General features: G+C 46.0%; 56 non-coding genes across 56 annotated transcripts; all 56 read right to left on the bottom strand.

Annotated features, from left to right (window-relative positions):
* Positions 1 to 397: 397 nt before the first annotated feature.
* Positions 398 to 469, bottom strand: trnag-ucc (transfer RNA glycine (anticodon UCC)). The gene has a single exon. It is a non-coding gene; the product is annotated as a tRNA-Gly (tRNA).
* Positions 470 to 718: 249 nt separating this feature from the next.
* Positions 719 to 800, bottom strand: trnas-aga (transfer RNA serine (anticodon AGA)). Its single transcript has one exon. It is a non-coding gene; the product is annotated as a tRNA-Ser (tRNA).
* A 309-nt stretch (positions 801 to 1,109) lies between these two features.
* trnaq-cug (transfer RNA glutamine (anticodon CUG)) lies at positions 1,110 to 1,188 on the bottom strand. Its single transcript has one exon. It is a non-coding gene; the product is annotated as a tRNA-Gln (tRNA).
* Positions 1,189 to 1,414: 226 nt separating this feature from the next.
* trnal-cag (transfer RNA leucine (anticodon CAG)) lies at positions 1,415 to 1,497 on the bottom strand. The gene has a single exon. It is a non-coding gene; the product is annotated as a tRNA-Leu (tRNA).
* A 641-nt stretch (positions 1,498 to 2,138) lies between these two features.
* Positions 2,139 to 2,210, bottom strand: trnaa-ugc (transfer RNA alanine (anticodon UGC)). Its single transcript has one exon. It is a non-coding gene; the product is annotated as a tRNA-Ala (tRNA).
* Positions 2,211 to 2,623: 413 nt separating this feature from the next.
* On the bottom strand, positions 2,624 to 2,695 carry trnag-ucc (transfer RNA glycine (anticodon UCC)). The gene has a single exon. It is a non-coding gene; the product is annotated as a tRNA-Gly (tRNA).
* A 249-nt stretch (positions 2,696 to 2,944) lies between these two features.
* trnas-aga (transfer RNA serine (anticodon AGA)) lies at positions 2,945 to 3,026 on the bottom strand. The gene has a single exon. It is a non-coding gene; the product is annotated as a tRNA-Ser (tRNA).
* A 309-nt stretch (positions 3,027 to 3,335) lies between these two features.
* On the bottom strand, positions 3,336 to 3,414 carry trnaq-cug (transfer RNA glutamine (anticodon CUG)). Its single transcript has one exon. It is a non-coding gene; the product is annotated as a tRNA-Gln (tRNA).
* Positions 3,415 to 3,640: 226 nt separating this feature from the next.
* On the bottom strand, positions 3,641 to 3,723 carry trnal-cag (transfer RNA leucine (anticodon CAG)). The gene has a single exon. It is a non-coding gene; the product is annotated as a tRNA-Leu (tRNA).
* A 641-nt stretch (positions 3,724 to 4,364) lies between these two features.
* On the bottom strand, positions 4,365 to 4,436 carry trnaa-ugc (transfer RNA alanine (anticodon UGC)). Its single transcript has one exon. It is a non-coding gene; the product is annotated as a tRNA-Ala (tRNA).
* Positions 4,437 to 4,849: 413 nt separating this feature from the next.
* trnag-ucc (transfer RNA glycine (anticodon UCC)) lies at positions 4,850 to 4,921 on the bottom strand. Its single transcript has one exon. It is a non-coding gene; the product is annotated as a tRNA-Gly (tRNA).
* A 249-nt stretch (positions 4,922 to 5,170) lies between these two features.
* trnas-aga (transfer RNA serine (anticodon AGA)) lies at positions 5,171 to 5,252 on the bottom strand. Its single transcript has one exon. It is a non-coding gene; the product is annotated as a tRNA-Ser (tRNA).
* A 309-nt stretch (positions 5,253 to 5,561) lies between these two features.
* Positions 5,562 to 5,640, bottom strand: trnaq-cug (transfer RNA glutamine (anticodon CUG)). The gene has a single exon. It is a non-coding gene; the product is annotated as a tRNA-Gln (tRNA).
* Positions 5,641 to 5,866: 226 nt separating this feature from the next.
* Positions 5,867 to 5,949, bottom strand: trnal-cag (transfer RNA leucine (anticodon CAG)). Its single transcript has one exon. It is a non-coding gene; the product is annotated as a tRNA-Leu (tRNA).
* A 641-nt stretch (positions 5,950 to 6,590) lies between these two features.
* trnaa-ugc (transfer RNA alanine (anticodon UGC)) lies at positions 6,591 to 6,662 on the bottom strand. Its single transcript has one exon. It is a non-coding gene; the product is annotated as a tRNA-Ala (tRNA).
* Positions 6,663 to 7,075: 413 nt separating this feature from the next.
* trnag-ucc (transfer RNA glycine (anticodon UCC)) lies at positions 7,076 to 7,147 on the bottom strand. Its single transcript has one exon. It is a non-coding gene; the product is annotated as a tRNA-Gly (tRNA).
* A 249-nt stretch (positions 7,148 to 7,396) lies between these two features.
* trnas-aga (transfer RNA serine (anticodon AGA)) lies at positions 7,397 to 7,478 on the bottom strand. The gene has a single exon. It is a non-coding gene; the product is annotated as a tRNA-Ser (tRNA).
* A 309-nt stretch (positions 7,479 to 7,787) lies between these two features.
* On the bottom strand, positions 7,788 to 7,866 carry trnaq-cug (transfer RNA glutamine (anticodon CUG)). The gene has a single exon. It is a non-coding gene; the product is annotated as a tRNA-Gln (tRNA).
* A 226-nt stretch (positions 7,867 to 8,092) lies between these two features.
* trnal-cag (transfer RNA leucine (anticodon CAG)) lies at positions 8,093 to 8,175 on the bottom strand. The gene has a single exon. It is a non-coding gene; the product is annotated as a tRNA-Leu (tRNA).
* A 642-nt stretch (positions 8,176 to 8,817) lies between these two features.
* trnaa-ugc (transfer RNA alanine (anticodon UGC)) lies at positions 8,818 to 8,889 on the bottom strand. Its single transcript has one exon. It is a non-coding gene; the product is annotated as a tRNA-Ala (tRNA).
* A 413-nt stretch (positions 8,890 to 9,302) lies between these two features.
* Positions 9,303 to 9,374, bottom strand: trnag-ucc (transfer RNA glycine (anticodon UCC)). Its single transcript has one exon. It is a non-coding gene; the product is annotated as a tRNA-Gly (tRNA).
* A 249-nt stretch (positions 9,375 to 9,623) lies between these two features.
* On the bottom strand, positions 9,624 to 9,705 carry trnas-aga (transfer RNA serine (anticodon AGA)). Its single transcript has one exon. It is a non-coding gene; the product is annotated as a tRNA-Ser (tRNA).
* Positions 9,706 to 10,014: 309 nt separating this feature from the next.
* On the bottom strand, positions 10,015 to 10,093 carry trnaq-cug (transfer RNA glutamine (anticodon CUG)). The gene has a single exon. It is a non-coding gene; the product is annotated as a tRNA-Gln (tRNA).
* A 226-nt stretch (positions 10,094 to 10,319) lies between these two features.
* Positions 10,320 to 10,402, bottom strand: trnal-cag (transfer RNA leucine (anticodon CAG)). The gene has a single exon. It is a non-coding gene; the product is annotated as a tRNA-Leu (tRNA).
* A 641-nt stretch (positions 10,403 to 11,043) lies between these two features.
* Positions 11,044 to 11,115, bottom strand: trnaa-ugc (transfer RNA alanine (anticodon UGC)). The gene has a single exon. It is a non-coding gene; the product is annotated as a tRNA-Ala (tRNA).
* Positions 11,116 to 11,528: 413 nt separating this feature from the next.
* On the bottom strand, positions 11,529 to 11,600 carry trnag-ucc (transfer RNA glycine (anticodon UCC)). Its single transcript has one exon. It is a non-coding gene; the product is annotated as a tRNA-Gly (tRNA).
* A 249-nt stretch (positions 11,601 to 11,849) lies between these two features.
* trnas-aga (transfer RNA serine (anticodon AGA)) lies at positions 11,850 to 11,931 on the bottom strand. Its single transcript has one exon. It is a non-coding gene; the product is annotated as a tRNA-Ser (tRNA).
* Positions 11,932 to 12,240: 309 nt separating this feature from the next.
* Positions 12,241 to 12,319, bottom strand: trnaq-cug (transfer RNA glutamine (anticodon CUG)). Its single transcript has one exon. It is a non-coding gene; the product is annotated as a tRNA-Gln (tRNA).
* A 226-nt stretch (positions 12,320 to 12,545) lies between these two features.
* Positions 12,546 to 12,628, bottom strand: trnal-cag (transfer RNA leucine (anticodon CAG)). Its single transcript has one exon. It is a non-coding gene; the product is annotated as a tRNA-Leu (tRNA).
* Positions 12,629 to 13,270: 642 nt separating this feature from the next.
* On the bottom strand, positions 13,271 to 13,342 carry trnaa-ugc (transfer RNA alanine (anticodon UGC)). Its single transcript has one exon. It is a non-coding gene; the product is annotated as a tRNA-Ala (tRNA).
* A 413-nt stretch (positions 13,343 to 13,755) lies between these two features.
* trnag-ucc (transfer RNA glycine (anticodon UCC)) lies at positions 13,756 to 13,827 on the bottom strand. Its single transcript has one exon. It is a non-coding gene; the product is annotated as a tRNA-Gly (tRNA).
* A 249-nt stretch (positions 13,828 to 14,076) lies between these two features.
* Positions 14,077 to 14,158, bottom strand: trnas-aga (transfer RNA serine (anticodon AGA)). Its single transcript has one exon. It is a non-coding gene; the product is annotated as a tRNA-Ser (tRNA).
* A 309-nt stretch (positions 14,159 to 14,467) lies between these two features.
* On the bottom strand, positions 14,468 to 14,546 carry trnaq-cug (transfer RNA glutamine (anticodon CUG)). The gene has a single exon. It is a non-coding gene; the product is annotated as a tRNA-Gln (tRNA).
* Positions 14,547 to 14,772: 226 nt separating this feature from the next.
* trnal-cag (transfer RNA leucine (anticodon CAG)) lies at positions 14,773 to 14,855 on the bottom strand. Its single transcript has one exon. It is a non-coding gene; the product is annotated as a tRNA-Leu (tRNA).
* Positions 14,856 to 15,496: 641 nt separating this feature from the next.
* Positions 15,497 to 15,568, bottom strand: trnaa-ugc (transfer RNA alanine (anticodon UGC)). Its single transcript has one exon. It is a non-coding gene; the product is annotated as a tRNA-Ala (tRNA).
* Positions 15,569 to 15,981: 413 nt separating this feature from the next.
* On the bottom strand, positions 15,982 to 16,053 carry trnag-ucc (transfer RNA glycine (anticodon UCC)). Its single transcript has one exon. It is a non-coding gene; the product is annotated as a tRNA-Gly (tRNA).
* Positions 16,054 to 16,302: 249 nt separating this feature from the next.
* On the bottom strand, positions 16,303 to 16,384 carry trnas-aga (transfer RNA serine (anticodon AGA)). Its single transcript has one exon. It is a non-coding gene; the product is annotated as a tRNA-Ser (tRNA).
* A 309-nt stretch (positions 16,385 to 16,693) lies between these two features.
* On the bottom strand, positions 16,694 to 16,772 carry trnaq-cug (transfer RNA glutamine (anticodon CUG)). Its single transcript has one exon. It is a non-coding gene; the product is annotated as a tRNA-Gln (tRNA).
* Positions 16,773 to 16,998: 226 nt separating this feature from the next.
* Positions 16,999 to 17,081, bottom strand: trnal-cag (transfer RNA leucine (anticodon CAG)). Its single transcript has one exon. It is a non-coding gene; the product is annotated as a tRNA-Leu (tRNA).
* A 641-nt stretch (positions 17,082 to 17,722) lies between these two features.
* On the bottom strand, positions 17,723 to 17,794 carry trnaa-ugc (transfer RNA alanine (anticodon UGC)). Its single transcript has one exon. It is a non-coding gene; the product is annotated as a tRNA-Ala (tRNA).
* Positions 17,795 to 18,207: 413 nt separating this feature from the next.
* trnag-ucc (transfer RNA glycine (anticodon UCC)) lies at positions 18,208 to 18,279 on the bottom strand. The gene has a single exon. It is a non-coding gene; the product is annotated as a tRNA-Gly (tRNA).
* Positions 18,280 to 18,528: 249 nt separating this feature from the next.
* On the bottom strand, positions 18,529 to 18,610 carry trnas-aga (transfer RNA serine (anticodon AGA)). Its single transcript has one exon. It is a non-coding gene; the product is annotated as a tRNA-Ser (tRNA).
* A 309-nt stretch (positions 18,611 to 18,919) lies between these two features.
* Positions 18,920 to 18,998, bottom strand: trnaq-cug (transfer RNA glutamine (anticodon CUG)). The gene has a single exon. It is a non-coding gene; the product is annotated as a tRNA-Gln (tRNA).
* Positions 18,999 to 19,224: 226 nt separating this feature from the next.
* Positions 19,225 to 19,307, bottom strand: trnal-cag (transfer RNA leucine (anticodon CAG)). The gene has a single exon. It is a non-coding gene; the product is annotated as a tRNA-Leu (tRNA).
* A 641-nt stretch (positions 19,308 to 19,948) lies between these two features.
* trnaa-ugc (transfer RNA alanine (anticodon UGC)) lies at positions 19,949 to 20,020 on the bottom strand. The gene has a single exon. It is a non-coding gene; the product is annotated as a tRNA-Ala (tRNA).
* Positions 20,021 to 20,433: 413 nt separating this feature from the next.
* On the bottom strand, positions 20,434 to 20,505 carry trnag-ucc (transfer RNA glycine (anticodon UCC)). Its single transcript has one exon. It is a non-coding gene; the product is annotated as a tRNA-Gly (tRNA).
* Positions 20,506 to 20,754: 249 nt separating this feature from the next.
* trnas-aga (transfer RNA serine (anticodon AGA)) lies at positions 20,755 to 20,836 on the bottom strand. Its single transcript has one exon. It is a non-coding gene; the product is annotated as a tRNA-Ser (tRNA).
* Positions 20,837 to 21,145: 309 nt separating this feature from the next.
* trnaq-cug (transfer RNA glutamine (anticodon CUG)) lies at positions 21,146 to 21,224 on the bottom strand. The gene has a single exon. It is a non-coding gene; the product is annotated as a tRNA-Gln (tRNA).
* A 226-nt stretch (positions 21,225 to 21,450) lies between these two features.
* Positions 21,451 to 21,533, bottom strand: trnal-cag (transfer RNA leucine (anticodon CAG)). Its single transcript has one exon. It is a non-coding gene; the product is annotated as a tRNA-Leu (tRNA).
* Positions 21,534 to 22,174: 641 nt separating this feature from the next.
* Positions 22,175 to 22,246, bottom strand: trnaa-ugc (transfer RNA alanine (anticodon UGC)). The gene has a single exon. It is a non-coding gene; the product is annotated as a tRNA-Ala (tRNA).
* Positions 22,247 to 22,659: 413 nt separating this feature from the next.
* Positions 22,660 to 22,731, bottom strand: trnag-ucc (transfer RNA glycine (anticodon UCC)). Its single transcript has one exon. It is a non-coding gene; the product is annotated as a tRNA-Gly (tRNA).
* Positions 22,732 to 22,980: 249 nt separating this feature from the next.
* On the bottom strand, positions 22,981 to 23,062 carry trnas-aga (transfer RNA serine (anticodon AGA)). The gene has a single exon. It is a non-coding gene; the product is annotated as a tRNA-Ser (tRNA).
* A 309-nt stretch (positions 23,063 to 23,371) lies between these two features.
* On the bottom strand, positions 23,372 to 23,450 carry trnaq-cug (transfer RNA glutamine (anticodon CUG)). The gene has a single exon. It is a non-coding gene; the product is annotated as a tRNA-Gln (tRNA).
* Positions 23,451 to 23,676: 226 nt separating this feature from the next.
* Positions 23,677 to 23,759, bottom strand: trnal-cag (transfer RNA leucine (anticodon CAG)). Its single transcript has one exon. It is a non-coding gene; the product is annotated as a tRNA-Leu (tRNA).
* Positions 23,760 to 24,400: 641 nt separating this feature from the next.
* trnaa-ugc (transfer RNA alanine (anticodon UGC)) lies at positions 24,401 to 24,472 on the bottom strand. Its single transcript has one exon. It is a non-coding gene; the product is annotated as a tRNA-Ala (tRNA).
* Positions 24,473 to 24,885: 413 nt separating this feature from the next.
* trnag-ucc (transfer RNA glycine (anticodon UCC)) lies at positions 24,886 to 24,957 on the bottom strand. The gene has a single exon. It is a non-coding gene; the product is annotated as a tRNA-Gly (tRNA).
* Positions 24,958 to 25,007: the final 50 nt, after the last annotated feature.

Raw genomic sequence — 25,007 nt, 5'->3', positions numbered from 1 at the left:
AATTGATTTTCTTTGACGATGCCTGAATGGAAGAAGCAATCTGATCAAGATACTGATGTAACCCTAGTAAAGGGCTTTGAAACTTGTAAAATGCAACTGCGATGGACAGACATCAAACTGTGGCAGCTGCTTTGAAATCTCTTATCTCCGACTAACAGACTAATATATGGGTGATTGGCTGAGCACATTGGTGGTTGTTATTGGTTTGTTGTTTTGGTTATTTTATTGGCTTTGAGAGCCAGAGGTTAAAATGAGACTGCCATGGAATGACAGCAAAGCTGGGTGAATTTCTTGCAGCACTATACCACCAATCACTGCGGAGAAGTGGAACATTTGCTGGCTTTGTGCTGACTTTCTGTCAACAAAAGCAGGCAACAGTACACTGGCAGAAAAGGACTGCGATGGCCGGGAATCGAACCCGGGTCAACTGCTTGGAAGGCAGCTATGCTTACCACTATACCACCATCGCTGGGTGAAAGGCATTTTACTGCAAATTCAGCAATTTATCTGAGCATTGAGACTGAATAGAGCACATAAGGATTGGAAGGTATCGATCAAGGGGCAACACACAAGAGGGAGCGCCCACTAACTCAACAGTTATCATTAAAGCATCACTTGGTTTGCTTTGACACTGATACATTTCCCAGACACACCTGTGGGTGCAGTAGTCTGCAAATGCCTCATTGGTGGGCGCCTACTGCTGAAAAGTGGTGCCTCTCGTTGTCGGCAGGATTCGAACCTGCGCGGGGAAACCCCAATGGATTTCTAGTCCATCGCCTTAACCACTCGGCCACGACAACCACAGATATGCTTTTAAACTGACTTCCCATCGCTGCGCCAAAAGCAACTGACTGCAAAGTCGGCATTTTATTGAGGCAATATTTTAAATGAAATGAAAATATTGTAAGGATTACAACCATTATCAAAGCATGACTTTGTGATACTCTTCTAAGTTGCACCTGAAATGTGTCAGTAGGTGCCCTGTTGCAGTGTCACGTAACATGCAACGTTTCCAAGGAAGAAGCCCTGGCTATCCGGAGTGCAATTCCAAGCCGAGATTGGGATGGTGGAGGGACTCATCCTTTAGCCCCATACTGTGGTTATAAAGCAGGTTCCACCGAGACTTGAACTCGGATTACTGGATTCAGAGTCCAGAGTGCAGAGTGCTAACCATTACACCATGGAACCTTCATGTTGATTGAGAGAGCGTTTCTGGCATGATATCAGCATGCATGTGGTCATCATTCACAAATAAACAACAAAGAAGGTATCCCAAACAGAGTGTAGAAGCTGTGAAATGCTTGTGCAGTGCAAGTAGTAAGAAGACTGGAGTTGGTCATATGAGTGACATTAGTGCTCACTTTACTTGCCCGCTATCAGGTTACAAGCACTGCCTCCAGTGAAAAGCTGCAGCTGTCAGAAGTGGGATTCGAACCCACGCCTCCAGGGGAGACTGCGACCTGAACGCAGCGCCTTAGACCGCTCGGCCATCCTGACATCACGTACCTTTAATCTTTCTATTGAAAAAAAAAAAAAAGCCGGCATATGAATAGCAATATTCTTCATTTGATTCATCTCAAAAAACTAGAGTTATGGCCCTGCAGATGTATGCCTTGGCCAACCAGTAAAGCTGCAGTTTACATGTAGGTGAAGATTGTCAGTCATCCAGGTCATGGTTATCTTAAGTGCTTTATCGTAGGCAAGTGGACTTGCTTGAGTTTCTTGCAGACATTTGGCATCTCATCCAAGAGGTTTCTTCAATTCTGGGTGTGAACCCTTAATCCAAGAGGTTTCTTGAGTTCTGGGTGTGAAACCCTTACAGAGTCGTTGAGGTGACATGTGAGGCTCTGACTTTCAGAGTCGTTAAGGTCACCTGAGAGTCGTTGACCCACCCGGCCATGTTGTGCGTCATTAGGGTTAGATGGGTCCAGGTGTGAATGGGCGTAAAGTTGTCTGAGGAGGGATCCCAAGACTGCTGGTCAGGGTTGCACACAAGTTAAGTTAATCTTCCACAGTGCGTGTTACTTACCTGTGTGATACTCAATACCTCCCATTTGAGGGTGGCTGTGATTCCGTGTTGTTTTCTGGGAGTTCATGAGCCAACAGATTCATCCTTATTCCGTCACCATAATACCTGTTGGAGATGCCGGGGATTGAACCCGGGGCCTCATACATGCAAAGCATGCGCTCTACCACTGAGCTACATCCCCAGCGAGCACTGCACTCAATTGATTTTCTTTGACGATGCCTGAATGGAAGAAGCAATCTGATCAAGATACTGATGTAACCCTAGTAAAGGGCTTTGAAACTTGTAAAATGCAACTGCGATGGACAGACATCAAACTGTGGCAGCTGCTTTGAAATCTCTTATCTCCGACTAACAGACTAATATATGGGTGATTGGCTGAGCACATTGGTGGTTGTTATTGGTTTGTTGTTTTGGTTATTTTATTGGCTTTGAGAGCCAGAGGTTAAAATGAGACTGCCATGGAATGACAGCAAAGCTGGGTGAATTTCTTGCAGCACTATACCACCAATCACTGCGGAGAAGTGGAACATTTGCTGGCTTTGTGCTGACTTTCTGTCAACAAAAGCAGGCAACAGTACACTGGCAGAAAAGGACTGCGATGGCCGGGAATCGAACCCGGGTCAACTGCTTGGAAGGCAGCTATGCTTACCACTATACCACCATCGCTGGGTGAAAGGCATTTTACTGCAAATTCAGCAATTTATCTGAGCATTGAGACTGAATAGAGCACATAAGGATTGGAAGGTATCGATCAAGGGGCAACACACAAGAGGGAGCGCCCACTAACTCAACAGTTATCATTAAAGCATCACTTGGTTTGCTTTGACACTGATACATTTCCCAGACACACCTGTGGGTGCAGTAGTCTGCAAATGCCTCATTGGTGGGCGCCTACTGCTGAAAAGTGGTGCCTCTCGTTGTCGGCAGGATTCGAACCTGCGCGGGGAAACCCCAATGGATTTCTAGTCCATCGCCTTAACCACTCGGCCACAACAACCACAGATATGCTTTTAAACTGACTTCCCATCGCTGCGCCAAAAGCAACTGACTGCAAAGTCGGCATTTTATTAAGGCAATATTTTAAATGAAATGAAAATATTGTAAGGATTACAACCATTATCAAAGCATGACTTTGTGATACTCTTCTAAGTTGCACCTGAAATGTGTCAGTAGGTGCCCTGTTGCAGTGTCACGTAACATGCAACGTTTCCAAGGAAGAAGCCCTGGCTATCCGGAGTGCAATTCCAAGCCGAGATTGGGATGGTGGAGAGACTCATCCTTTAGCCCCATACTGTGGTTATAAAGCAGGTTCCACCGAGACTTGAACTCGGATTACTGGATTCAGAGTCCAGAGTGCAGAGTGCTAACCATTACACCATGGAACCTTCATGTTGATTGAGAGAGCGTTTCTGGCATGATATCAGCATGCATGTGGTCATCATTCACAAATAAACAACAAAGAAGGTATCCCAAACAGAGTGTAGAAGCTGTGAAATGCTTGTGCAGTGCAAGTAGTAAGAAGACTGGAGTTGGTCATATGAGTGACATTAGTGCTCACTTTACTTGCCCGCTATCAGGTTACAAGCACTGCCTCCAGTGAAAAGCTGCAGCTGTCAGAAGTGGGATTCGAACCCACGCCTCCAGGGGAGACTGCGACCTGAACGCAGCGCCTTAGACCGCTCGGCCATCCTGACATCACGTACCTTTAATCTTTCTATTGAAAAAAAAAAAAAAGCCGGCATATGAATAGCAATATTCTTCATTTGATTCATCTCAAAAAACTAGAGTTATGGCCCTGCAGATGTATGCCTTGGCCAACCAGTAAAGCTGCAGTTTACATGTAGGTGAAGATTGTCAGTCATCCAGGTCATGGTTATCTTAAGTGCTTTATCGTAGGCAAGTGGACTTGCTTGAGTTTCTTGCAGACATTTGGCATCTCATCCAAGAGGTTTCTTCAATTCTGGGTGTGAACCCTTAATCCAAGAGGTTTCTTGAGTTCTGGGTGTGAAACCCTTACAGAGTCGTTGAGGTGACATGTGAGGCTCTGACTTTCAGAGTCGTTAAGGTCACCTGAGAGTCGTTGACCCACCCGGCCATGTTGTGCGTCATTAGGGTTAGATGGGTCCAGGTGTGAATGGGCGTAAAGTTGTCTGAGGAGGGATCCCAAGACTGCTGGTCAGGGTTGCACACAAGTTAAGTTAATCTTCCACAGTGCGTGTTACTTACCTGTGTGATACTCAATACCTCCCATTTGAGGGTGGCTGTGATTCCGTGTTGTTTTCTGGGAGTTCATGAGCCAACAGATTCATCCTTATTCCGTCACCATAATACCTGTTGGAGATGCCGGGGATTGAACCCGGGGCCTCATACATGCAAAGCATGCGCTCTACCACTGAGCTACATCCCCAGCGAGCACTGCACTCAATTGATTTTCTTTGACGATGCCTGAATGGAAGAAGCAATCTGATCAAGATACTGATGTAACCCTAGTAAAGGGCTTTGAAACTTGTAAAATGCAACTGCGATGGACAGACATCAAACTGTGGCAGCTGCTTTGAAATCTCTTATCTCCGACTAACAGACTAATATATGGGTGATTGGCTGAGCACATTGGTGGTTGTTATTGGTTTGTTGTTTTGGTTATTTTATTGGCTTTGAGAGCCAGAGGTTAAAATGAGACTGCCATGGAATGACAGCAAAGCTGGGTGAATTTCTTGCAGCACTATACCACCAATCACTGCGGAGAAGTGGAACATTTGCTGGCTTTGTGCTGACTTTCTGTCAACAAAAGCAGGCAACAGTACACTGGCAGAAAAGGACTGCGATGGCCGGGAATCGAACCCGGGTCAACTGCTTGGAAGGCAGCTATGCTTACCACTATACCACCATCGCTGGGTGAAAGGCATTTTACTGCAAATTCAGCAATTTATCTGAGCATTGAGACTGAATAGAGCACATAAGGATTGGAAGGTATCGATCAAGGGGCAACACACAAGAGGGAGCGCCCACTAACTCAACAGTTATCATTAAAGCATCACTTGGTTTGCTTTGACACTGATACATTTCCCAGACACACCTGTGGGTGCAGTAGTCTGCAAATGCCTCATTGGTGGGCGCCTACTGCTGAAAAGTGGTGCCTCTCGTTGTCGGCAGGATTCGAACCTGCGCGGGGAAACCCCAATGGATTTCTAGTCCATCGCCTTAACCACTCGGCCACGACAACCACAGATATGCTTTTAAACTGACTTCCCATCGCTGCGCCAAAAGCAACTGACTGCAAAGTCGGCATTTTATTGAGGCAATATTTTAAATGAAATGAAAATATTGTAAGGATTACAACCATTATCAAAGCATGACTTTGTGATACTCTTCTAAGTTGCACCTGAAATGTGTCAGTAGGTGCCCTGTTGCAGTGTCACGTAACATGCAACGTTTCCAAGGAAGAAGCCCTGGCTATCCGGAGTGCAATTCCAAGCCGAGATTGGGATGGTGGAGGGACTCATCCTTTAGCCCCATACTGTGGTTATAAAGCAGGTTCCACCGAGACTTGAACTCGGATTACTGGATTCAGAGTCCAGAGTGCAGAGTGCTAACCATTACACCATGGAACCTTCATGTTGATTGAGAGAGCGTTTCTGGCATGATATCAGCATGCATGTGGTCATCATTCACAAATAAACAACAAAGAAGGTATCCCAAACAGAGTGTAGAAGCTGTGAAATGCTTGTGCAGTGCAAGTAGTAAGAAGACTGGAGTTGGTCATATGAGTGACATTAGTGCTCACTTTACTTGCCCGCTATCAGGTTACAAGCACTGCCTCCAGTGAAAAGCTGCAGCTGTCAGAAGTGGGATTCGAACCCACGCCTCCAGGGGAGACTGCGACCTGAACGCAGCGCCTTAGACCGCTCGGCCATCCTGACATCACGTACCTTTAATCTTTCTATTGAAAAAAAAAAAAAAGCCGGCATATGAATAGCAATATTCTTCATTTGATTCATCTCAAAAAACTAGAGTTATGGCCCTGCAGATGTATGCCTTGGCCAACCAGTAAAGCTGCAGTTTACATGTAGGTGAAGATTGTCAGTCATCCAGGTCATGGTTATCTTAAGTGCTTTATCGTAGGCAAGTGGACTTGCTTGAGTTTCTTGCAGACATTTGGCATCTCATCCAAGAGGTTTCTTCAATTCTGGGTGTGAACCCTTAATCCAAGAGGTTTCTTGAGTTCTGGGTGTGAAACCCTTACAGAGTCGTTGAGGTGACATGTGAGGCTCTGACTTTCAGAGTCGTTAAGGTCACCTGAGAGTCGTTGACCCACCCGGCCATGTTGTGCGTCATTAGGGTTAGATGGGTCCAGGTGTGAATGGGCGTAAAGTTGTCTGAGGAGGGATCCCAAGACTGCTGGTCAGGGTTGCACACAAGTTAAGTTAATCTTCCACAGTGCGTGTTACTTACCTGTGTGATACTCAATACCTCCCATTTGAGGGTGGCTGTGATTCCGTGTTGTTTTCTGGGAGTTCATGAGCCAACAGATTCATCCTTATTCCGTCACCATAATACCTGTTGGAGATGCCGGGGATTGAACCCGGGGCCTCATACATGCAAAGCATGCGCTCTACCACTGAGCTACATCCCCAGCGAGCACTGCACTCAATTGATTTTCTTTGACGATGCCTGAATGGAAGAAGCAATCTGATCAAGATACTGATGTAACCCTAGTAAAGGGCTTTGAAACTTGTAAAATGCAACTGCGATGGACAGACATCAAACTGTGGCAGCTGCTTTGAAATCTCTTATCTCCGACTAACAGACTAATATATGGGTGATTGGCTGAGCACATTGGTGGTTGTTATTGGTTTGTTGTTTTGGTTATTTTATTGGCTTTGAGAGCCAGAGGTTAAAATGAGACTGCCATGGAATGACAGCAAAGCTGGGTGAATTTCTTGCAGCACTATACCACCAATCACTGCGGAGAAGTGGAACATTTGCTGGCTTTGTGCTGACTTTCTGTCAACAAAAGCAGGCAACAGTACACTGGCAGAAAAGGACTGCGATGGCCGGGAATCGAACCCGGGTCAACTGCTTGGAAGGCAGCTATGCTTACCACTATACCACCATCGCTGGGCGAAAGGCATTTTACTGCAAATTCAGCAATTTATCTGAGCATTGAGACTGAATAGAGCACATAAGGATTGGAAGGTATCGATCAAGGGGCAACACACAAGAGGGAGCGCCCACTAACTCAACAGTTATCATTAAAGCATCACTTGGTTTGCTTTGACACTGATACATTTCCCAGACACACCTGTGGGTGCAGTAGTCTGCAAATGCCTCATTGGTGGGCGCCTACTGCTGAAAAGTGGTGCCTCTCGTTGTCGGCAGGATTCGAACCTGCGCGGGGAAACCCCAATGGATTTCTAGTCCATCGCCTTAACCACTCGGCCACGACAACCACAGATATGCTTTTAAACTGACTTCCCATCGCTGCGCCAAAAGCAACTGACTGCAAAGTCGGCATTTTATTGAGGCAATATTTTAAATGAAATGAAAATATTGTAAGGATTACAACCATTATCAAAGCATGACTTTGTGATACTCTTCTAAGTTGCACCTGAAATGTGTCAGTAGGTGCCCTGTTGCAGTGTCACGTAACATGCAACGTTTCCAAGGAAGAAGCCCTGGCTATCCGGAGTGCAATTCCAAGCCGAGATTGGGATGGTGGAGGGACTCATCCTTTAGCCCCATACTGTGGTTATAAAGCAGGTTCCACCGAGACTTGAACTCGGATTACTGGATTCAGAGTCCAGAGTGCAGAGTGCTAACCATTACACCATGGAACCTTCATGTTGATTGAGAGAGCGTTTCTGGCATGATATCAGCATGCATGTGGTCATCATTCACAAATAAACAACAAAGAAGGTATCCCAAACAGAGTGTAGAAGCTGTGAAATGCTTGTGCAGTGCAAGTAGTAAGAAGACTGGAGTTGGTCATATGAGTGACATTAGTGCTCACTTTACTTGCCCGCTATCAGGTTACAAGCACTGCCTCCAGTGAAAAGCTGCAGCTGTCAGAAGTGGGATTCGAACCCACGCCTCCAGGGGAGACTGCGACCTGAACGCAGCGCCTTAGACCGCTCGGCCATCCTGACATCACGTACCTTTAATCTTTCTATTGGAAAAAAAAAAAAAAGCCGGCATATGAATAGCAATATTCTTCATTTGATTCATCTCAAAAAACTAGAGTTATGGCCCTGCAGATGTATGCCTTGGCCAACCAGTAAAGCTGCAGTTTACATGTAGGTGAAGATTGTCAGTCATCCAGGTCATGGTTATCTTAAGTGCTTTATCGTAGGCAAGTGGACTTGCTTGAGTTTCTTGCAGACATTTGGCATCTCATCCAAGAGGTTTCTTCAATTCTGGGTGTGAACCCTTAATCCAAGAGGTTTCTTGAGTTCTGGGTGTGAAACCCTTACAGAGTCGTTGAGGTGACATGTGAGGCTCTGACTTTCAGAGTCGTTAAGGTCACCTGAGAGTCGTTGACCCACCCGGCCATGTTGTGCGTCATTAGGGTTAGATGGGTCCAGGTGTGAATGGGCGTAAAGTTGTCTGAGGAGGGATCCCAAGACTGCTGGTCAGGGTTGCACACAAGTTAAGTTAATCTTCCACAGTGCGTGTTACTTACCTGTGTGATACTCAATACCTCCCATTTGAGGGTGGCTGTGATTCCGTGTTGTTTTCTGGGAGTTCATGAGCCAACAGATTCATCCTTATTCCGTCACCATAATACCTGTTGGAGATGCCGGGGATTGAACCCGGGGCCTCATACATGCAAAGCATGCGCTCTACCACTGAGCTACATCCCCAGCGAGCACTGCACTCAATTGATTTTCTTTGACGATGCCTGAATGGAAGAAGCAATCTGATCAAGATACTGATGTAACCCTAGTAAAGGGCTTTGAAACTTGTAAAATGCAACTGCGATGGACAGACATCAAACTGTGGCAGCTGCTTTGAAATCTCTTATCTCCGACTAACAGACTAATATATGGGTGATTGGCTGAGCACATTGGTGGTTGTTATTGGTTTGTTGTTTTGGTTATTTTATTGGCTTTGAGAGCCAGAGGTTAAAATGAGACTGCCATGGAATGACAGCAAAGCTGGGTGAATTTCTTGCAGCACTATACCACCAATCACTGCGGAGAAGTGGAACATTTGCTGGCTTTGTGCTGACTTTCTGTCAACAAAAGCAGGCAACAGTACACTGGCAGAAAAGGACTGCGATGGCCGGGAATCGAACCCGGGTCAACTGCTTGGAAGGCAGCTATGCTTACCACTATACCACCATCGCTGGGCGAAAGGCATTTTACTGCAAATTCAGCAATTTATCTGAGCATTGAGACTGAATAGAGCACATAAGGATTGGAAGGTATCGATCAAGGGGCAACACACAAGAGGGAGCGCCCACTAACTCAACAGTTATCATTAAAGCATCACTTGGTTTGCTTTGACACTGATACATTTCCCAGACACACCTGTGGGTGCAGTAGTCTGCAAATGCCTCATTGGTGGGCGCCTACTGCTGAAAAGTGGTGCCTCTCGTTGTCGGCAGGATTCGAACCTGCGCGGGGAAACCCCAATGGATTTCTAGTCCATCGCCTTAACCACTCGGCCACGACAACCACAGATATGCTTTTAAACTGACTTCCCATCGCTGCGCCAAAAGCAACTGACTGCAAAGTCGGCATTTTATTGAGGCAATATTTTAAATGAAATGAAAATATTGTAAGGATTACAACCATTATCAAAGCATGACTTTGTGATACTCTTCTAAGTTGCACCTGAAATGTGTCAGTAGGTGCCCTGTTGCAGTGTCACGTAACATGCAACGTTTCCAAGGAAGAAGCCCTGGCTATCCGGAGTGCAATTCCAAGCCGAGATTGGGATGGTGGAGGGACTCATCCTTTAGCCCCATACTGTGGTTATAAAGCAGGTTCCACCGAGACTTGAACTCGGATTACTGGATTCAGAGTCCAGAGTGCAGAGTGCTAACCATTACACCATGGAACCTTCATGTTGATTGAGAGAGCGTTTCTGGCATGATATCAGCATGCATGTGGTCATCATTCACAAATAAACAACAAAGAAGGTTTCCCAAACAGAGTGTAGAAGCTGTGAAATGCTTGTGCAGTGCAAGTAGTAAGAAGACTGGAGTTGGTCATATGAGTGACATTAGTGCTCACTTTACTTGCCCGCTATCAGGTTACAAGCACTGCCTCCAGTGAAAAGCTGCAGCTGTCAGAAGTGGGATTCGAACCCACGCCTCCAGGGGAGACTGCGACCTGAACGCAGCGCCTTAGACCGCTCGGCCATCCTGACATCACGTACCTTTAATCTTTCTATTGAAAAAAAAAAAAAAGCCGGCATATGAATAGCAATATTCTTCATTTGATTCATCTCAAAAAACTAGAGTTATGGCCCTGCAGATGTATGCCTTGGCCAACCAGTAAAGCTGCAGTTTACATGTAGGTGAAGATTGTCAGTCATCCAGGTCATGGTTATCTTAAGTGCTTTATCGTAGGCAAGTGGACTTGCTTGAGTTTCTTGCAGACATTTGGCATCTCATCCAAGAGGTTTCTTCAATTCTGGGTGTGAACCCTTAATCCAAGAGGTTTCTTGAGTTCTGGGTGTGAAACCCTTACAGAGTCGTTGAGGTGACATGTGAGGCTCTGACTTTCAGAGTCGTTAAGGTCACCTGAGAGTCGTTGACCCACCCGGCCATGTTGTGCGTCATTAGGGTTAGATGGGTCCAGGTGTGAATGGGCGTAAAGTTGTCTGAGGAGGGATCCCAAGACTGCTGGTCAGGGTTGCACACAAGTTAAGTTAATCTTCCACAGTGCGTGTTACTTACCTGTGTGATACTCAATACCTCCCATTTGAGGGTGGCTGTGATTCCGTGTTGTTTTCTGGGAGTTCATGAGCCAACAGATTCATCCTTATTCCGTCACCATAATACCTGTTGGAGATGCCGGGGATTGAACCCGGGGCCTCATACATGCAAAGCATGCGCTCTACCACTGAGCTACATCCCCAGCGAGCACTGCACTCAATTGATTTTCTTTGACGATGCCTGAATGGAAGAAGCAATCTGATCAAGATACTGATGTAACCCTAGTAAAGGGCTTTGAAACTTGTAAAATGCAACTGCGATGGACAGACATCAAACTGTGGCAGCTGCTTTGAAATCTCTTATCTCCGACTAACAGACTAATATATGGGTGATTGGCTGAGCACATTGGTGGTTGTTATTGGTTTGTTGTTTTGGTTATTTTATTGGCTTTGAGAGCCAGAGGTTAAAATGAGACTGCCATGGAATGACAGCAAAGCTGGGTGAATTTCTTGCAGCACTATACCACCAATCACTGCGGAGAAGTGGAACATTTGCTGGCTTTGTGCTGACTTTCTGTCAACAAAAGCAGGCAACAGTACACTGGCAGAAAAGGACTGCGATGGCCGGGAATCGAACCCGGGTCAACTGCTTGGAAGGCAGCTATGCTTACCACTATACCACCATCGCTGGGCGAAAGGCATTTTACTGCAAATTCAGCAATTTATCTGAGCATTGAGACTGAATAGAGCACATAAGGATTGGAAGGTATCGATCAAGGGGCAACACACAAGAGGGAGCGCCCACTAACTCAACAGTTATCATTAAAGCATCACTTGGTTTGCTTTGACACTGATACATTTCCCAGACACACCTGTGGGTGCAGTAGTCTGCAAATGCCTCATTGGTGGGCGCCTACTGCTGAAAAGTGGTGCCTCTCGTTGTCGGCAGGATTCGAACCTGCGCGGGGAAACCCCAATGGATTTCTAGTCCATCGCCTTAACCACTCGGCCACGACAACCACAGATATGCTTTTAAACTGACTTCCCATCGCTGCGCCAAAAGCAACTGACTGCAAAGTCGGCATTTTATTGAGGCAATATTTTAAATGAAATGAAAATATTGTAAGGATTACAACCATTATCAAAGCATGACTTTGTGATACTCTTCTAAGTTGCACCTGAAATGTGTCAGTAGGTGCCCTGTTGCAGTGTCACGTAACATGCAACGTTTCCAAGGAAGAAGCCCTGGCTATCCGGAGTGCAATTCCAAGCCGAGATTGGGATGGTGGAGGGACTCATCCTTTAGCCCCATACTGTGGTTATAAAGCAGGTTCCACCGAGACTTGAACTCGGATTACTGGATTCAGAGTCCAGAGTGCAGAGTGCTAACCATTACACCATGGAACCTTCATGTTGATTGAGAGAGCGTTTCTGGCATGATATCAGCATGCATGTGGTCATCATTCACAAATAAACAACAAAGAAGGTATCCCAAACAGAGTGTAGAAGCTGTGAAATGCTTGTGCAGTGCAAGTAGTAAGAAGACTGGAGTTGGTCATATGAGTGACATTAGTGCTCACTTTACTTGCCCGCTATCAGGTTACAAGCACTGCCTCCAGTGAAAAGCTGCAGCTGTCAGAAGTGGGATTCGAACCCACGCCTCCAGGGGAGACTGCGACCTGAACGCAGCGCCTTAGACCGCTCGGCCATCCTGACATCACGTACCTTTAATCTTTCTATTGGAAAAAAAAAAAAAAGCCGGCATATGAATAGCAATATTCTTCATTTGATTCATCTCAAAAAACTAGAGTTATGGCCCTGCAGATGTATGCCTTGGCCAACCAGTAAAGCTGCAGTTTACATGTAGGTGAAGATTGTCAGTCATCCAGGTCATGGTTATCTTAAGTGCTTTATCGTAGGCAAGTGGACTTGCTTGAGTTTCTTGCAGACATTTGGCATCTCATCCAAGAGGTTTCTTCAATTCTGGGTGTGAACCCTTAATCCAAGAGGTTTCTTGAGTTCTGGGTGTGAAACCCTTACAGAGTCGTTGAGGTGACATGTGAGGCTCTGACTTTCAGAGTCGTTAAGGTCACCTGAGAGTCGTTGACCCACCCGGCCATGTTGTGCGTCATTAGGGTTAGATGGGTCCAGGTGTGAATGGGCGTAAAGTTGTCTGAGGAGGGATCCCAAGACTGCTGGTCAGGGTTGCACACAAGTTAAGTTAATCTTCCACAGTGCGTGTTACTTACCTGTGTGATACTCAATACCTCCCATTTGAGGGTGGCTGTGATTCCGTGTTGTTTTCTGGGAGTTCATGAGCCAACAGATTCATCCTTATTCCGTCACCATAATACCTGTTGGAGATGCCGGGGATTGAACCCGGGGCCTCATACATGCAAAGCATGCGCTCTACCACTGAGCTACATCCCCAGCGAGCACTGCACTCAATTGATTTTCTTTGACGATGCCTGAATGGAAGAAGCAATCTGATCAAGATACTGATGTAACCCTAGTAAAGGGCTTTGAAACTTGTAAAATGCAACTGCGATGGACAGACATCAAACTGTGGCAGCTGCTTTGAAATCTCTTATCTCCGACTAACAGACTAATATATGGGTGATTGGCTGAGCACATTGGTGGTTGTTATTGGTTTGTTGTTTTGGTTATTTTATTGGCTTTGAGAGCCAGAGGTTAAAATGAGACTGCCATGGAATGACAGCAAAGCTGGGTGAATTTCTTGCAGCACTATACCACCAATCACTGCGGAGAAGTGGAACATTTGCTGGCTTTGTGCTGACTTTCTGTCAACAAAAGCAGGCAACAGTACACTGGCAGAAAAGGACTGCGATGGCCGGGAATCGAACCCGGGTCAACTGCTTGGAAGGCAGCTATGCTTACCACTATACCACCATCGCTGGGCGAAAGGCATTTTACTGCAAATTCAGCAATTTATCTGAGCATTGAGACTGAATAGAGCACATAAGGATTGGAAGGTATCGATCAAGGGGCAACACACAAGAGGGAGCGCCCACTAACTCAACAGTTATCATTAAAGCATCACTTGGTTTGCTTTGACACTGATACATTTCCCAGACACACCTGTGGGTGCAGTAGTCTGCAAATGCCTCATTGGTGGGCGCCTACTGCTGAAAAGTGGTGCCTCTCGTTGTCGGCAGGATTCGAACCTGCGCGGGGAAACCCCAATGGATTTCTAGTCCATCGCCTTAACCACTCGGCCACGACAACCACAGATATGCTTTTAAACTGACTTCCCATCGCTGCGCCAAAAGCAACTGACTGCAAAGTCGGCATTTTATTGAGGCAATATTTTAAATGAAATGAAAATATTGTAAGGATTACAACCATTATCAAAGCATGACTTTGTGATACTCTTCTAAGTTGCACCTGAAATGTGTCAGTAGGTGCCCTGTTGCAGTGTCACGTAACATGCAACGTTTCCAAGGAAGAAGCCCTGGCTATCCGGAGTGCAATTCCAAGCCGAGATTGGGATGGTGGAGGGACTCATCCTTTAGCCCCATACTGTGGTTATAAAGCAGGTTCCACCGAGACTTGAACTCGGATTACTGGATTCAGAGTCCAGAGTGCAGAGTGCTAACCATTACACCATGGAACCTTCATGTTGATTGAGAGAGCGTTTCTGGCATGATATCAGCATGCATGTGGTCATCATTCACAAATAAACAACAAAGAAGGTTTCCCAAACAGAGTGTAGAAGCTGTGAAATGCTTGTGCAGTGCAAGTAGTAAGAAGACTGGAGTTGGTCATATGAGTGACATTAGTGCTCACTTTACTTGCCCGCTATCAGGTTACAAGCACTGCCTCCAGTGAAAAGCTGCAGCTGTCAGAAGTGGGATTCGAACCCACGCCTCCAGGGGAGACTGCGACCTGAACGCAGCGCCTTAGACCGCTCGGCCATCCTGACATCACGTACCTTTAATCTTTCTATTGAAAAAAAAAAAAAAGCCGGCATATGAATAGCAATATTCTTCATTTGATTCATCTCAAAAAACTAGAGTTATGGCCCTGCAGATGTATGCCTTGGCCAACCAGTAAAGCTGCAGTTTACATGTAGGTGAAGATTGTCAGTCATCCAGGTCATGGTTATCTTAAGTGCTTTATCGTAGGCAAGTGGACTTGCTTGAGTTTCTTGCAGACATTTGGCATCTCATCCAAGAGGTTTCTTCAATTCTGGGTGTGAACCCTTAATCCAAGAGGTTTCTTGAGTTCTGGGTGTGAAACCCTTACAGAGTCGTTGAGGTGACATGTGAGGCTCTGACTTTCAGAGTCGTTAAGGTCACCTGAGAGTCGTTGACCCACCCGGCCATGTTGTGCGTCATTAGGGTTAGATGGGTCCAGGTGTGAATGGGCGTAAAGTTGTCTGAGGAGGGATCCCAAGACTGCTGGTCAGGGTTGCACACAAGTTAAGTTAATCTTCCACAGTGCGTGTTACTTACCTGTGTGATACTCAATACCTCCCATTTGAGGGTGGCTGTGATTCCGTGTTGTTTTCTGGGAGTTCATGAGCCAACAGATTCATCCTTATTCCGTCACCATAATACCTGTTGGAGATGCCGGGGATTGAACCCGGGGCCTCATACATGCAAAGCATGCGCTCTACCACTGAGCTACATCCCCAGCGAGCACTGCACTCAATTGATTTTCTTTGACGATGCCTGAATGGAAGAAGCAATCTGATCAAGATACTGATGTAACCCTAGTAAAGGGCTTTGAAACTTGTAAAATGCAACTGCGATGGACAGACATCAAACTGTGGCAGCTGCTTTGAAATCTCTTATCTCCGACTAACAGACTAATATATGGGTGATTGGCTGAGCACATTGGTGGTTGTTATTGGTTTGTTGTTTTGGTTATTTTATTGGCTTTGAGAGCCAGAGGTTAAAATGAGACTGCCATGGAATGACAGCAAAGCTGGGTGAATTTCTTGCAGCACTATACCACCAATCACTGCGGAGAAGTGGAACATTTGCTGGCTTTGTGCTGACTTTCTGTCAACAAAAGCAGGCAACAGTACACTGGCAGAAAAGGACTGCGATGGCCGGGAATCGAACCCGGGTCAACTGCTTGGAAGGCAGCTATGCTTACCACTATACCACCATTGCTGGGCGAAAGGCATTTTACTGCAAATTCAGCAATTTATCTGAGCATTGAGACTGAATAGAGCACATAAGGATTGGAAGGTATCGATCAAGGGGCAACACACAAGAGGGAGCGCCCACTAACTCAACAGTTATCATTAAAGCATCACTTGGTTTGCTTTGACACTGATACATTTCCCAGACACACCTGTGGGTGCAGTAGTCTGCAAATGCCTCATTGGTGGGCGCCTACTGCTGAAAAGTGGTGCCTCTCGTTGTCGGCAGGATTCGAACCTGCGCGGGGAAACCCCAATGGATTTCTAGTCCATCGCCTTAACCACTCGGCCACGACAACCACAGATATGCTTTTAAACTGACTTCCCATCGCTGCGCCAAAAGCAACTGACTGCAAAGTCGGCATTTTATTGAGGCAATATTTTAAATGAAATGAAAATATTGTAAGGATTACAACCATTATCAAAGCATGACTTTGTGATACTCTTCTAAGTTGCACCTGAAATGTGTCAGTAGGTGCCCTGTTGCAGTGTCACGTAACATGCAACGTTTCCAAGGAAGAAGCCCTGGCTATCCGGAGTGCAATTCCAAGCCGAGATTGGGATGGTGGAGGGACTCATCCTTTAGCCCCATACTGTGGTTATAAAGCAGGTTCCACCGAGACTTGAACTCGGATTACTGGATTCAGAGTCCAGAGTGCAGAGTGCTAACCATTACACCATGGAACCTTCATGTTGATTGAGAGAGCGTTTCTGGCATGATATCAGCATGCATGTGGTCATCATTCACAAATAAACAACAAAGAAGGTATCCCAAACAGAGTGTAGAAGCTGTGAAATGCTTGTGCAGTGCAAGTAGTAAGAAGACTGGAGTTGGTCATATGAGTGACATTAGTGCTCACTTTACTTGCCCGCTATCAGGTTACAAGCACTGCCTCCAGTGAAAAGCTGCAGCTGTCAGAAGTGGGATTCGAACCCACGCCTCCAGGGGAGACTGCGACCTGAACGCAGCGCCTTAGACCGCTCGGCCATCCTGACATCACGTACCTTTAATCTTTCTATTGAAAAAAAAAAAAAAGCCGGCATATGAATAGCAATATTCTTCATTTGATTCATCTCAAAAAACTGGAGTTATGGCCCTGCAGATGTATGCCTTGGCCAACCAGTAAAGCTGCAGTTTACATGTAGGTGAAGATTGTCAGTCATCCAGGTCATGGTTATCTTAAGTGCTTTATCGTAGGCAAGTGGACTTGCTTGAGTTTCTTGCAGACATTTGGCATCTCATCCAAGAGGTTTCTTCAATTCTGGGTGTGAACCCTTAATCCAAGAGGTTTCTTGAGTTCTGGGTGTGAAACCCTTACAGAGTCGTTGAGGTGACATGTGAGGCTCTGACTTTCAGAGTCGTTAAGGTCACCTGAGAGTCGTTGACCCACCCGCCCATGTTGTGCGTCATTAGGGTTAGATGGGTCCAGGTGTGAATGGGCGTAAAGTTGTCTGAGGAGGGATCCCAAGACTGCTGGTCAGGGTTGCACACAAGTTAAGTTAATCTTCCACAGTGCGTGTTACTTACCTGTGTGATACTCAATACCTCCCATTTGAGGGTGGCTGTGATTCCGTGTTGTTTTCTGGGAGTTCATGAGCCAACAGATTCATCCTTATTCCGTCACCATAATACCTGTTGGAGATGCCGGGGATTGAACCCGGGGCCTCATACATGCAAAGCATGCGCTCTACCACTGAGCTACATCCCCAGTGAGCACTGCACTCAATTGATTTTCTTTGACGATGCCTGAATGGAAGAAGCAATCTGATCAAGATACTGATGTAACCCTAGTAAAGGGCTTTGAAACTTGTAAAATGCAACTGCGATGGACAGACATCAAACTGTGGCAGCTGCTTTGAAATCTCTTATCTCCGACTAACAGACTAATATATGGGTGATTGGCTGAGCACATTGGTGGTTGTTATTGGTTTGTTGTTTTGGTTATTTTATTGGCTTTGAGAGCCAGAGGTTAAAATGAGACTGCCATGGAATGACAGCAAAGCTGGGTGAATTTCTTGCAGCACTATACCACCAATCACTGCGGAGAAGTGGAACATTTGCTGGCTTTGTGCTGACTTTCTGTCAACAAAAGCAGGCAACAGTACACTGGCAGAAAAGGACTGCGATGGCCGGGAATCGAACCCGGGTCAACTGCTTGGAAGGCAGCTATGCTTACCACTATACCACCATCGCTGGGCGAAAGGCATTTTACTGCAAATTCAGCAATTTATCTGAGCATTGAGACTGAATAGAGCACATAAGGATTGGAAGGTATCGATCAAGGGGCAACACACAAGAGGGAGCGCCCACTAACTCAACAGTTATCATTAAAGCATCACTTGGTTTGCTTTGACACTGATACATTTCCCAGACACACCTGTGGGTGCAGTAGTCTGCAAATGCCTCATTGGTGGGCGCCTACTGCTGAAAAGTGGTGCCTCTCGTTGTCGGCAGGATTCGAACCTGCGCGGGGAAACCCCAATGGATTTCTAGTCCATCGCCTTAACCACTCGGCCACAACAACCACAGATATGCTTTTAAACTGACTTCCCATCGCTGCGCCAAAAGCAACTGACTGCAAAGTCGGCATTTTATTAAGGCAATATTTTAAATGAAATGAAAATATTGTAAGGATTACAACCATTATCAAAGCATGACTTTGTGATACTCTTCTAAGTTGCACCTGAAATGTGTCAGTAGGTGCCCTGTTGCAGTGTCACGTAACATGCAACGTTTCCAAGGAAGAAGCCCTGGCTATCCGGAGTGCAATTCCAAGCCGAGATTGGGATGGTGGAGGGACTCATCCTTTAGCCCCATACTGTGGTTATAAAGCAGGTTCCACCGAGACTTGAACTCGGATTACTGGATTCAGAGTCCAGAGTGCAGAGTGCTAACCATTACACCATGGAACCTTCATGTTGATTGAGAGAGCGTTTCTGGCATGATATCAGCATGCATGTGGTCATCATTCACAAATAAACAACAAAGAAGGTATCCCAAACAGAGTGTAGAAGCTGTGAAATGCTTGTGCAGTGCAAGTAGTAAGAAGACTGGAGTTGGTCATATGAGTGACATTAGTGCTCACTTTACTTGCCCGCTATCAGGTTACAAGCACTGCCTCCAGTGAAAAGCTGCAGCTGTCAGAAGTGGGATTCGAACCCACGCCTCCAGGGGAGACTGCGACCTGAACGCAGCGCCTTAGACCGCTCGGCCATCCTGACATCACGTACTTTTAATCTTTCTATTGAAAAAAAAAAAAAAGCCGGCATATGAATAGCAATATTCTTCATTTGATTCATCTCAAAAAACTAGAGTTATGGCCCTGCAGATGTATGCCTTGGCCAACCAGTAAAGCTGCAGTTTACATGTAGGTGAAGATTGTCAGTCATCCAGGTCATGGTTATCTTAAGTGCTTTATCGTAGGCAAGTGGACTTGCTTGAGTTTCTTGCAGACATTTGGCATCTCATCCAAGAGGTTTCTTCAATTCTGGGTGTGAACCCTTAATCCAAGAGGTTTCTTGAGTTCTGGGTGTGAAACCCTTACAGAGTCGTTGAGGTGACATGTGAGGCTCTGACTTTCAGAGTCGTTAAGGTCACCTGAGAGTCGTTGACCCACCCGGCCATGTTGTGCGTCATTAGGGTTAGATGGGTCCAGGTGTGAATGGGCGTAAAGTTGTCTGAGGAGGGATCCCAAGACTGCTGGTCAGGGTTGCACACAAGTTAAGTTAATCTTCCACAGTGCGTGTTACTTACCTGTGTGATACTCAATACCTCCCATTTGAGGGTGGCTGTGATTCCGTGTTGTTTTCTGGGAGTTCATGAGCCAACAGATTCATCCTTATTCCGTCACCATAATACCTGTTGGAGATGCCGGGGATTGAACCCGGGGCCTCATACATGCAAAGCATGCGCTCTACCACTGAGCTACATCCCCAGCGAGCACTGCACTCAATTGATTTTCTTTGACGATGCCTGAATGGAAGAAGCAATCTGATCAAGATACTGATGTAACCCTAGTAAAGGGCTTTGAAACTTGTAAAATGCAACTGCGATGGACAGACATCAAACTGTGGCAGCTGCTTTGAAATCTCTTATCTCCGACTAACAGACTAATATATGGGTGATTGGCTGAGCACATTGGTGGTTGTTATTGGTTTGTTGTTTTGGTTATTTTATTGGCTTTGAGAGCCAGAGGTTAAAATGAGACTGCCATGGAATGACAGCAAAGCTGGGTGAATTTCTTGCAGCACTATACCACCAATCACTGCGGAGAAGTGGAACATTTGCTGGCTTTGTGCTGACTTTCTGTCAACAAAAGCAGGCAACAGTACACTGGCAGAAAAGGACTGCGATGGCCGGGAATCGAACCCGGGTCAACTGCTTGGAAGGCAGCTATGCTTACCACTATACCACCATCGCTGGGTGAAAGGCATTTTACTGCAAATTCAGCAATTTATCTGAGCATTGAGACTGAATAGAGCACATAAGGATTGGAAGGTATCGATCAAGGGGCAACACACAAGAGGGAGCGCCCACTAACTCAACAGTTATCATTAAAGCATCACTTGGTTTGCTTTGACACTGATACATTTCCCAGACACACCTGTGGGTGCAGTAGTCTGCAAATGCCTCATTGGTGGGCGCCTACTGCTGAAAAGTGGTGCCTCTCGTTGTCGGCAGGATTCGAACCTGCGCGGGGAAACCCCAATGGATTTCTAGTCCATCGCCTTAACCACTCGGCCACGACAACCACAGATATGCTTTTAAACTGACTTCCCATCGCTGCGCCAAAAGCAACTGACTGCAAAGTCGGCATTTTATTGAGGCAATATTTTAAATGAAATGAAAATATTGTAAGGATTACAACCATTATCAAAGCATGACTTTGTGATACTCTTCTAAGTTGCACCTGAAATGTGTCAGTAGGTGCCCTGTTGCAGTGTCACGTAACATGCAACGTTTCCAAGGAAGAAGCCCTGGCTATCCGGAGTGCAATTCCAAGCCGAGATTGGGATGGTGGAGGGACTCATCCTTTAGCCCCATACTGTGGTTATAAAGCAGGTTCCACCGAGACTTGAACTCGGATTACTGGATTCAGAGTCCAGAGTGCAGAGTGCTAACCATTACACCATGGAACCTTCATGTTGATTGAGAGAGCGTTTCTGGCATGATATCAGCATGCATGTGGTCATCATTCACAAATAAACAACAAAGAAGGTATCCCAAACAGAGTGTAGAAGCTGTGAAATGCTTGTGCAGTGCAAGTAGTAAGAAGACTGGAGTTGGTCATATGAGTGACATTAGTGCTCACTTTACTTGCCCGCTATCAGGTTACAAGCACTGCCTCCAGTGAAAAGCTGCAGCTGTCAGAAGTGGGATTCGAACCCACGCCTCCAGGGGAGACTGCGACCTGAACGCAGCGCCTTAGACCGCTCGGCCATCCTGACATCACGTACCTTTAATCTTTCTATTGAAAAAAAAAAAAAAGCCGGCATATGAATAGCAATATTCTTCATTTGATTCATCTCAAAAAACTAGAGTTATGGCCCTGCAGATGTATGCCTTGGCCAACCAGTAAAGCTGCAGTTTACATGTAGGTGAAGATTGTCAGTCATCCAGGTCATGGTTATCTTAAGTGCTTTATCGTAGGCAAGTGGACTTGCTTGAGTTTCTTGCAGACATTTGGCATCTCATCCAAGAGGTTTCTTCAATTCTGGGTGTGAACCCTTAATCCAAGAGGTTTCTTGAGTTCTGGGTGTGAAACCCTTACAGAGTCGTTGAGGTGACATGTGAGGCTCTGACTTTCAGAGTCGTTAAGGTCACCTGAGAGTCGTTGACCCACCCGGCCATGTTGTGCGTCATTAGGGTTAGATGGGTCCAGGTGTGAATGGGCGTAAAGTTGTCTGAGGAGGGATCCCAAGACTGCTGGTCAGGGTTGCACACAAGTTAAGTTAATCTTCCACAGTGCGTGTTACTTACCTGTGTGATACTCAATACCTCCCATTTGAGGGTGGCTGTGATTCCGTGTTGTTTTCTGGGAGTTCATGAGCCAACAGATTCATCCTTATTCCGTCACCATAATACCTGTTGGAGATGCCGGGGATTGAACCCGGGGCCTCATACATGCAAAGCATGCGCTCTACCACTGAGCTACATCCCCAGCGAGCACTGCACTCAATTGATTTTCTTTGACGATGCCTGAATGGAAGAAGCAATCTGATCAAGATACTGATGTAACCCTAGTAAAGGGCTTTGAAACTTGTAAAATGCAACTGCGATGGACAGACATCAAACTGTGGCAGCTGCTTTGAAATCTCTTATCTCCGACTAACAGACTAATATATGGGTGATTGGCTGAGCACATTGGTGGTTGTTATTGGTTTGTTGTTTTGGTTATTTTATTGGCTTTGAGAGCCAGAGGTTAAAATGAGACTGCCATGGAATGACAGCAAAGCTGGGTGAATTTCTTGCAGCACTATACCACCAATCACTGCGGAGAAGTGGAACATTTGCTGGCTTTGTGCTGACTTTCTGTCAACAAAAGCAGGCAACAGTACACTGGCAGAAAAGGACTGCGATGGCCGGGAATCGAACCCGGGTCAACTGCTTGGAAGGCAGCTATGCTTACCACTATACCACCATCGCTGGGCGAAAGGCATTTTACTGCAAATTCAGCAATTTATCTGAGCATTGAGACTGAATAGAGCACATAAGGATTGGAAGGTATCGATCAAGGGGCAACACACAAGAGGGAGCGCCCACTAACTCAACAGTTATCATTAAAGCATCACTTGGTTTGCTTTGACACTGATACATTTCCCAGACACACCTGTGGGTGCAGTAGTCTGCAAATGCCTCATTGGTGGGCGCCTACTGCTGAAAAGTGGTGCCTCTCGTTGTCGGCAGGATTCGAACCTGCGCGGGGAAACCCCAATGGATTTCTAGTCCATCGCCTTAACCACTCGGCCACGACAACCACAGATATGCTTTTAAACTGACTTCCCATCGCTGCGCCAAAAGCAACTGACTGCAAAGTCGGCATTTTATTGAGGCAATATTTTAAATGAAATGAAAATATTGTAAGGATTACAACCATTATCAAAGCATGACTTTGTGATACTCTTCTAAGTTGCACCTGAAATGTGTCAGTAGGTGCCCTGTTGCAGTGTCACGTAACATGCAACGTTTCCAAGGAAGAAGCCCTGGCTATCCGGAGTGCAATTCCAAGCCGAGATTGGGATGGTGGAGGGACTCATCCTTTAGCCCCATACTGTGGTTATAAAGCAGGTTCCACCGAGACTTGAACTCGGATTACTGGATTCAGAGTCCAGAGTGCAGAGTGCTAACCATTACACCATGGAACCTTCATGTTGATTGAGAGAGCGTTTCTGGCATGATATCAGCATGCATGTGGTCATCATTCACAAATAAACAACAAAGAAGGTATCCCAAACAGAGTGTAGAAGCTGTGAAATGCTTGTGCAGTGCAAGTAGTAAGAAGACTGGAGTTGGTCATATGAGTGACATTAGTGCTCACTTTACTTGCCCGCTATCAGGTTACAAGCACTGCCTCCAGTGAAAAGCTGCAGCTGTCAGAAGTGGGATTCGAACCCACGCCTCCAGGGGAGACTGCGACCTGAACGCAGCGCCTTAGACCACTCGGCCATCCTGACATCACGTACCTTTAATCTTTCTATTGAAAAAAAAAAAAAAGCCGGCATATGAATAGCAATATTCTTCATTTGATTCATCTCAAAAAACTAGAGTTATGGCCCTGCAGATGTATGCCTTGGCCAACCAGTAAAGCTGCAGTTTACATGTAGGTGAAGATTGTCAGTCATCCAGGTCATGGTTATCTTAAGTGCTTTATCGTAGGCAAGTGGACTTGCTTGAGTTTCTTGCAGACATTTGGCATCTCATCCAAGAGGTTTCTTCAATTCTGGGTGTGAACCCTTAATCCAAGAGGTTTCTTGAGTTCTGGGTGTGAAACCCTTACAGAGTCGTTGAGGTGACATGTGAGGCTCTGACTTTCAGAGTCGTTAAGGTCACCTGAGAGTCGTTGACCCACCCGGCCATGTTGTGCGTCATTAGGGTTAGATGGGTCCAGGTGTGAATGGGCGTAAAGTTGTCTGAGGAGGGATCCCAAGACTGCTGGTCAGGGTTGCACACAAGTTAAGTTAATCTTCCACAGTGCGTGTTACTTACCTGTGTGATACTCAATACCTCCCATTTGAGGGTGGCTGTGATTCCGTCTTGTTTTCTGGGAGTTCATGAGCCAACAGATTCATCCTTATTCCGTCACCATAATACCTGTTGGAGATGCCGGGGATTGAACCCGGGGCCTAATACATGCAAAGCATGCGCTCTACCACTGAGCTACATCCCCAGCGAGCACTGCACTCAATTGATTTTCTTTGACGATGCCTGAATGGAAGAAGCAATCTGATCAAGATACTGATGTAACCCTAGTAAAGGGCTTTGAAACTTGTAAAATGCAACTGCGATGGACAGACATCAAACTGTGGCAGCTGCTTTGAAATCTCTTATCTCCGACTAACAGACTAATATATGGGTGATTGGCTGAGCACATTGGTGGTTGTTATTGGTTTGTTGTTTTGGTTATTTTATTGGCTTTGAGAGCCAGAGGTTAAAATGAGACTGCCATGGAATGACAGCAAAGCTGGGTGAATTTCTTGCAGCACTATACCACCAATCACTGCGGAGAAGTGGAACATTTGCTGGCTTTGTGCTGACTTTCTGTCAACAAAAGCAGGCAACAGTACACTGGCAGAAAAGGACTGCGATGGCCGGGAATCGAACCCGGGTCAACTGCTTGGAAGGCAGCTATGCTTACCACTATACCACCATCGCTGGGCGAAAGGCATTTTACTGCAAATTCAGCAATTTATCTGAGCATTGAG

Source organism: Epinephelus lanceolatus, chromosome 20, assembly GCF_041903045.1.
Source record: "Epinephelus lanceolatus isolate andai-2023 chromosome 20, ASM4190304v1, whole genome shotgun sequence".
NCBI classification, from domain to species: domain Eukaryota; kingdom Metazoa; phylum Chordata; class Actinopteri; order Perciformes; family Serranidae; genus Epinephelus; species Epinephelus lanceolatus.
The sequence above is the reverse complement of the archived record's forward strand: the minus strand, read 5'-3'. Positions and strand labels throughout refer to the sequence as shown.